Source organism: Ascaphus truei, chromosome 3 (assembly GCF_040206685.1).
Source record: "Ascaphus truei isolate aAscTru1 chromosome 3, aAscTru1.hap1, whole genome shotgun sequence".
Classification (NCBI taxonomy): Eukaryota; Metazoa; Chordata; class Amphibia; order Anura; family Ascaphidae; genus Ascaphus; species Ascaphus truei.
Window position 1 is genome coordinate 286,061,749 of NC_134485.1, and position 9,166 is coordinate 286,070,914.

At 41.1% G+C, this 9,166-nt stretch overlaps 1 protein-coding gene across 50 annotated transcripts in view; it reads right to left on the reverse strand.

The window, feature by feature from the left end:
* SCEL (sciellin) overlaps positions 1 to 5,365 on the reverse strand; it is a 98,408-nt gene extending 93,043 nt beyond the window's left edge. For all 50 annotated transcript variants that reach the window (XM_075590940.1, XM_075590903.1, XM_075590902.1 and 47 more), the window contains exon 1: positions 5,207 to 5,365. The gene's annotated coding sequence lies outside the window, so the exon portion shown is untranslated. The remainder of the gene's footprint in view (positions 1 to 5,206) is intronic.
* Between the last annotated feature and the right edge of the window lie 3,801 nt (positions 5,366 to 9,166).

The window sequence follows — 9,166 nt, forward strand, 5'->3', positions numbered from 1 at the left end:
TGTTAAAACACAGCAATAATCAGTGAATATGTCTCCATATTACTGTACTTGTTTTTTTTTTTTAAATCAGTTAGTTGACATGCATTTGTTAATAAGAATAGATTTGCTCCTGTATGTATTATGCATGTTCAGAAAAGGAGACTCTAGAAGTACAGTAATGTCACTTTGTAACTAGGTTAATGAGGGTTATATACCATGTTACTCGGAGCAAATTAATTTGGGTAACATATTTACTAAGTGCATACATCTCATTCACATACATTTGATTGTAAGCTCAATGGGAAAGGGATCTATGCCAGAAATTATATATATATATAGCCCAGTGTATAATGCAATGATATATCCAATATCTTATTAGGTGAGTGTATGATATGGTAAATATGTACAGTATGTCAGTTTTTTTTACTCTGAACAGAAAGTTGTCTGATTAACACTATTAAAAAAAAAAATATATATATATATATATATATATATATATATATATATATATATATATATTGCTAATAGGCCCTTAAATATGACCAGAGTCCAAAGTTCAACACCAAGGACTGAGTCTCACCACTTTTTATCCACAGACCAGGAGTACTCTCACTTTGCTACTTTCTATTTAAAGAAAAGGGGATCTATGTTAAGTTAGATTGTTTTCTTTTCTGTTTTTAGATCATATTGCATAAACCTTTGTAGCCCCGGTCCCCTAGGGATTCCCGTGACCCCCCCCCCCCCTTTGCCCCCGCAGCGTTCGCGGGTGCCGCTGGAGTCAGTGACGGACCCGCCGGATAGGCTGGGGGGAAGGCGGAGAGATGCAGGGCAGCAACGGAGGAGGAGAGGCTGCCGCTAGGGCGATAGCGTAGCCGGCGGCTCCCGTAGCAGGGCGCCGCCATCTGTGCAGTACTTCGCAGGCGGCCCAAACAGAAGGATTGCGCATGCGCGGTAGGGTCCTGAGCAACGGCCATTACAAGGGAAGGCTGTGTGCAGGGACTACAAGTCCCATGAACCTTAGGGAGCTGATACCAGGTGGTACCCAGCAACCAATAGGGTGGCCAGAACCCTCTGCTCCCAAGATAGATACATTTTGTGCGCTGGAAGACCAGGTCAGTAGGTGCCAGGAGAGGATAGGGGAAGGATGTGCAGGTGCAGAGAGGCAAGTAGCCTCTGCACTAGGCCTGAAAACCCCCTAGGCCCCAGCTAGGTCCTGAGTCAGTACTTAGCTTTTGGCTGCTATAGAGAAAGGCCCTAGGATAGGGACCTTGCGCCTTTAGTAAGGGACACAGCGGAAGCTGAATATCCCAGTGAGAGGTCTGGGACCAGGCCTACTTAGTAGCCAGAAAGACTATCTTCAGGGTGGGATCCCCCTAAGGGACGACAGCCCCAGCGGAGTCCAGGACGTCGCTGAGGAGATCATAGATCGGCGGATCCTTTGTGAAGATATCTGCGGCCCAGTTGTTGGAACGCCCAACAGGTATCGTTAATAAGTGCACCAACAAAGTATACACACATAGTGGCAGCGCTGACCACAGAACAGGGTGGGACGGGGTGTACTGTCGACACGGTGTGGGATACACGGTGGTGGGATACTGGGATTCGCCTTGTATGGTGCGTGGGCAGTTGTACTCTTAGTCATAATAGAGTATAGCGCATTAAGAGTTAAGAGTTATCTATGTACAGTAAAGTTCATTTCATTTTATAAGTGTGTGTTCCTTGTGATTGGGTCCTGTGAGGGGCTCCTCCCACTCCGTTGGGATCCCTCACAGATGGAGGCGCTGCACCATATTGTAAGTAAATCACCCCAGGCTCTCCATGGCGGAGGCTTAGGCTCCTGGGAGCCAACAGGTAAAAGGGCAGCACTGGTAGCTTTCTGTGTTCAAGGGGAAACAGGGCTACACTTTTTTAAAATGTCTTGGATGCCACAGCTTCTGAATGCATTTTGACTCGTGACTATGCCTTATACATTGTATAAGAAATTGTGCTGCTTTTTTACCAATAAGTACTGCTTCATACTGAAAACAGCAGAACTAACAGCATCACTGACTTGACAGATTGTGATTTTGCTATAGTGTAATAACAACAAGGGCTGGAGTGGAATTTGACCAAAGGCCAAGCACACCCAGAAAACAAAGAAAAGAATGTTAAAACAAATATAAAATCAATTACATTCCACAAAGACTGAAATCTCAGTAGTAAATAAACTTGAAGGTCATTCTTGTGTACTGAAACATTTGTGATATGTTTGATTAATTGGCAATAATTGGTTTACCTTCTCAGATTGTTTCATTAACAATGTGGCTATAGTTTAGCACTAAAGCATTTGCTTATTGATAGCAGTGTGCATGGTTAGGGGCCATTTATTTTGCATACATCACTAAATCCAAAAACAGGGTGAATGTATGAAATTATATGAATGCCTGTTAGATATATTTATTTAAAAGACTGCAAACTGTTAATGATAAGTATAACCCTAGATTGAATTAAAATGTGCAATAGTCATGTCTACCCAAAGGTTACATGTAAACAAATACTATACTCTATTTACTTTATATATATATATATATATATATATATATATATATATATATATATATATATATATATATATATATATGTGTGTGTGTTTATTCTGATTATTCTGACTACGTTGCTCTATCAGATGCTGTTGCAATCAACACATTTTCAGTAGCGCAGCTACAGGTGAGATGTATTTGTATGGTTTTGAATTAAGGGCTGATCCAATCCATGTATTATTTATTTTAATATAAAGAAGGGTTTGTTTTGTTTGCGCTCTTTCTTGTCTGTGTTCTTACTAGAGCATTAACCACATTATTCATGTAAAAAGTAAATTGTTGTAAACATTACAATAATAAATACAGTAATATTCACTGCGCTTTAAAAAAACATTGATGTTATGTTTAAGAAGTTTATTGGGTAATAAACATGCTGAATAGCGAGTTATGGTATGTACTGTATGGCCAGATTCAGGCTACGCTTAGTTTGTCTTCACTAAGGCAAAGTAGAGATAGCAAGTTCCATGCTTTTTTCATTCAGCATCTTTAAAATGACTATTTACTAGGAATATGGGTTAGTACTGAGTGGATATACATACAACTAAGTAACAATAGCAAAGCATATTCCAATAAGTGCAGTAGGTTGTCTTGCACAATAATTGCATATATCAACTTCAGTAAATTAGATGCTAAATGTGTGTGTAAATAGAGCAAGCAAAGGCTCTGCTCCCACAAACACAACTGCTCGCTAGTGAGCTGACTATTTGAGAAATTGTCCGCACTCTAGTTCCCTTTTGGTCCAGTGTCGTTATTGAGACTGTACTTTAATATTAACATTGATAAATGTGGTCGATGATGTCATCTAATGTGAAACTGATATTATTTATTATTGTTATTATAAATTATTTTAATAACCCTTCCTCCCCTGTATATTTTTAATCGCCTCTATTAAACCCAAACTCTAGCATGATGCTAGTCCAACAAATAAAAGTTCTTAGATATTTTCATCAGAGGGATATGGTTTTATAGTCTTAAAAGTGAAACGCTGCTGAGTATGTAATTAGAAACACTTCTAATAAAACCTGGCTATATAATACTAATGTGATTGTTTAACAATAGGACGAGCCCAGTGAGAACACATCTTAAAACCTCTCATATTGGCTCCTATCCAATATACAGCCTGTGAAGCCATCTTCCCATTGATGGAGAAGGTTTTAGTGCCTTTGAAAGGAGCTGAACACTTCTCTATCACAGTGAAGTCGACTTCACAACATAAATAAAGGTATTTGAGAGCAATGGATTTCTTTTTAACAATTAGGGTACTATTTGGGCATTTATATACCATGCTCATTTCTACCTGTGAGAGGGAATATCTTTGAGTTAAGTATATTTGCTAGTTTTAAAGATGACTTACATGAAAAAAAAACAGCTGTTCTTATTTTAATTTTGAACCTATTTTATTTTAGGTTATTTTATTTGAACCTAACACCTGCATGCTACATGACAATGTTGTCAATAAATGTAAACGACTTTTGTATTGCTAATCACAGATTGATAACTACTGTAGTATTCTCTTAATTCATTAAAAACAAATCTCTGGCAGAAAGAGCATAGATCTGTACTGTATCAGAAATGCAGTCCCTTGTCTATTCATGACATAGCAAACTGCCTGAACTGGTTTTACCAGGTTAGGGTGGGTATGCTTGTTTTTTTAAAGCTGACTGTCTACGTTGGGGGGACTGGAGGAACACTGAACTCTTCTCCGGCATCAGGAACGCTGTGCACACGCCTAACTGCAGCCCCAGAACTGTCACTATTGCACACAATCTCTTGTGTGACAGGGACAGTTTGGGGGCTTCTCACAATAATTGCATCCCCCACAAAAGGAAACTAATATGCTGTGAATGTGCAACATTTATTTCTGTTTCTTCTGATTCAAATAACACACTGTACTTCCTCTGTTTTAATTTGTCACAGCTATTTGTAATGATCAATGACAATAATGTTCCTATATTTTTGTGACATTGTAATTTGGCACAACATTAAATATGAGTGTTGTACACACCCCACGAAACAATGATTTGTAATGAAAGAAACGCAGCACATTTTTAAATTCAATGTAAGTTGACATTAGTATGTAGACTTGTCAAGGAAAGGCACACAAGCAGCAGTAAAAAATCTATCAATAAATACCTAGCACTTAGCCAAGCTAAACAAAGACCTTTACAGGTGAGCTCTATTGATCATTTTTCACTGTTACTTCCATTGGAGCGACAGGATTCTCAGAATGGTGTACAAGAAAACAGTCCGAACTCAAAGGATTCATTGTATAATTTCTGTTAAATATCCTGTGCAGCTAACTAAAGATATCTGTAATGCTTTGCTATTAACTAATCAACATAAAGTCAACTGTACTGCAATTAGATCACTAATACATAAGCATAATTGTAAAATAAGTAATATATCACATAATCAGGTTTCTAGTTCATACAATAAAAAAACTATATTTTCATGCAATTAGTACTGTGAAAAGCTTTGGGTTTTTTTTTTTTTTTTTTTTTTAAATCCCAAAATGCTACTTCAAAACTCCAGCAATACCATGACATACAAAAGGTTAAAGAAAAACAATCCATCAACAAAACAGACCTGCATATTGCTGTATTAAACAGCAAAAGAGAAAAGGCATTGTTAGAATTAAGAGGTCATACCTTCTTTTACACTGTACTCTGCAGTAGGCACTGGATTCTGATCCTCCAGGTAGCCACCAGCTTCAAGGTGTGCACAAACAGTATCGATAGGCTGTGTGACCAAAGAAAAAAAACATCCGCGAGGCTTCTCCCTTGCCGACTCTGACTCACTGGGGAGGTGGGGGTGTGGAGGAGGGTGTCACCAGCACATACCTTACACATTTCAATGACTTGTGTGTGTCAAAGCTCTCTCGCATTTTTGTCATTGATACAACAGAGGCCCTGTCATCAAAAAATAGCAACCAGCAGTTTGTGTTTGGTGTAGTGGACTTCACACATTACAGTACCATATATTTTGGAAACCAGTAAGGCTTATTCATCTCTGCACAGCTGGAGGGGTTTGTACTAGTGCAAATGTTGTGGAATGCTGATCACATTACAAGCAGCTAAGGAGCAGGACTGTAAATTATAGCAAGAAATATAGCTCTATCCCTTCGCTGCCAGCGGCGCATTGTGCTGGTATGCGTTGCAAGCCCCTGTGGTAGCGAAATGGTTAACCCATCCTGTGCTGAATGAATATGCTACACCTTGTGCAAGGTGTTGTATACTTACGACCTAGAATAAGAGGCAGTTTTGTGTTTGCGGGTGAAATTTTTAGCATACGCTTCAAACTGTCCAACATGTGGACCACACACTTCTTGGAACAGGAATCTCTTTAAGTTGTTGTATCAGTATGTGGGAATAAGATAATATTTGCATGTAATATTGCACTGGGATGTAGAACATGAATATGAAAAACATAATAAAGCTTGTTTCAAGGAGATTTGGGAAATCTGTACATCTTTCACAGGCAATAGTTTTGTATGTGTGATGGTGCTCTAACAGTGCTAGGACCAGATATATGGAAGGGAGTGTAGACTGGGTATATAATAAATAATAGTACTAAACCTTAAGTGGGCATAAGGTACCCTGAAGGTTGGGGTGGGTTGTCCAAAGACACCCCCCCCTTCCTCATTGGGTTAGCCCTAGGTATGTACTCACGTACTGTTCTTCCCAGAATCTCCCTTCCACGGCGTGCAGCTGTTGATATAAAAGTTCCAAAGGCCAGGGTGTGCAGCGCACAGCAAAGATGATGAGAGCAGGTCTTGCAGTAAAATTCCTTTATTAGTAAGTCATCTGGATGTGGGACAGCAGCAAACTTCAACGCGTTTCGTTCTAGAGAACTTTTTCAAGAAGTGCTGTATACTATACTATCACAGGTTTAAATACAGCTGCCCGCCGGGTTTTCGCGCCAAAAATGACGTCATCCGCATCATCAGGCCAATGAAATCATGTGTGCCGCGCATGCGCCGCGCGCCGGAGCTTTTGGGAACGTCTGCAGTCCCAGCCGCACTATCCACGCTCGGCACGCCATGACGTCATGGCCTGTCATCAAACCAATAGGATTCGTCCATGCCGCGCATGCGCCGCGCGCCGGATCACTCTAGGAGCCACCGCAGTCCCCAGCCGCGCTCATCAAGTGCAGTGCGCCTCTCAGGACGGCCCCCACACTGAGAGCACGCCTCTGGGAGCTGCGTGTGCCTCCCTCCTGCTCCCCGTATTGGCGCATGCGCAGACGCTTCCTCCAGCTACCAAAGCGTTGAAGGACCCAATATGTGAATGACCACAACTTGGGGGCCAATAAAACATTAGGTTAGATCCCTATGGGCCACTAAATGTCACCAGGCAGGCAGCTGCACATGAAAATACACATAAAAATACACAAAATAAATAAATTTTATATTAAACAAAACTAGTCACTAAACAATTCCTATAAATATTTATATAAAAAAACTTCACAAAAATATATATGAAAAGATTGTTAATAAGCAATATTTTAAGAAAAGAGGATAATACAGACAAAAAAGTATAGGTAAACATATATGAGGAAAACATAATCTGACACTGTTATGTGTTTGACAAAAATTGTAGTATAGAGATTGTTTTTATTATTTAAAAGAATTCTGAAAAAATTAAAAACAAATTAAAAAGGTATAATTTAATCTTGTACCTATATCTGAAGAACAGCAAATTGCTTGCTCCTATATGTGGGATGGAGTTTACAGCCTAATAATCATATTGTTGAATAGATGCCTTTGTTTATATATGTAGTGTGGAGTACTATGTAGTAGGCATGTGAATTTGTGAGTAGAATATTTTTTCTCCTCTTAAGCATTATTACAGTACTATGGTTACATACATGTTAGCGTAGATGGATGTGTAATTTATGACAAGTTGTTAGCGTCTGCGCATGCGCCAATACGGGGAGCAGGAGGGAGGCACACGCAGCTCCCAGAAGCGTGCTCTCAGTGTGGGGGCCGTCCTGAGAGGCGCACTGCACTTGATGAGCGCGGCTGGGGACTGCGGTGGCTCCTAGAGTGATCCGGCGCGCGGCGCATGCGCGGCATGGATGAATCCTATTGGTTTGATGACAGGCCATGACGTCATGACGTGCCGAGCATGGATAGTGCGGCTGGGACTGCAGACGTTCCCAAAAGCTCCGGCGCGCGGCGCATGCGCGGCACACATGATTTCATTGGCCTGATGATGCGGATGACGTCATTTTTGGCGCGAAAACCCGGCGGGCAGCTGTATTTAAACCTGTGATAGTATAGTATACAGCACTTCTTGAAAAAGTTCTCTAGAACGAAACGCGTTGAAGTTTGCTGCTGTCCCACATCCAGATGACTTACTAATAAAGGAATTTTACTGCAAGACCTGCTCTCATCATCTTTGCTGTGCGCTGCACACCCTGGCCTTTGGAACTTTTATATCAACAGCTGCACGCCGTGGAAGGGAGATTCTGGGAAGAACAGTACGTGAGTACATACCTAGGTGGCCTAATCCACCTAGATTAACAATCTTTTCATATATATTTTTGTGAAGTTTTTTTATATAAATATTTATAGGAATTGTTTAGTGACTAGTTTTGTTTAATATAAAATGTATTTATTTTGTGTATTTTTATGTGTATTTTCATGTGCAGCTGCCTGCCTGGTGACCTTTAGTGGCCCATAGGGATCTAACCTAATGTTTTATTGGCCCCCAAGTTGTGGTCATTCACATATTGGGTCCTTCAACGCTTTGGTAGCTGGAGGAAGCGTCTGCGCATGCGCCAATACGGGGAGCAGGAGGGAGGCACACGCAGCTCCCAGAGGCGTGCTCTCAGTGTGGGGGCCGTCCTGAGAGGCGCACTGCACTTGATGAGCGCGGCTGGGGACTGCGGTGGCTCCTAGAGTGATCCGGCGCGCGGCGCATGCGCGGCATGGACGAATCCTATTGGTTTGATGACAGGCCATGACGTCATGACGTGCCGAGCATGGATAGTGCGGCTGGGACTGCAGACGTTCCCAAAAGCTCCGGCGCGCGGCGCATGCGCGGCACACATGATTTCATTGGCCTGATGATGCGGATGACGTCATTTTTGGCGCGAAAACCCGGCGGGCAGCTGTATTTAAACCTGTGATAGTATAGTATACAGCACTTCTTGAAAAAGTTCTCTAGAACGAAACGCGTTGAAGTTTGCTGCTGTCCCACATCCAGATGACTTACTAACAAAGGAATTTTACTGCAAGACCTGCTCTCATCATCTTTGCTGTGCGCTGCACACCCTGGCCTTTGGAACTTTTATATCAACAGCTGCACGCCGTGGAAGGGAGATTCTGGGAAGAACAGTACGTGAGTACATACCTAGGTGGCCTAATCCACCTAGATTAACAATCTTTTCATATATATTTTTGTGAAGTTTTTTTATATAAATATTTATAGGAATTGTTTAGTGACTAGTTTTGTTTAATATAAAATTTATTTATTTTGTGTATTTTTATGTGTATTTTCATGTGCAGCTGCCTGCCTGGTGACCTTTAGTGGCCCATAGGGATCTAACCTAATGTTTTATTGGCCCCCAAGTTGTGGTCATTCACATATTGGGTCCTTCAACGC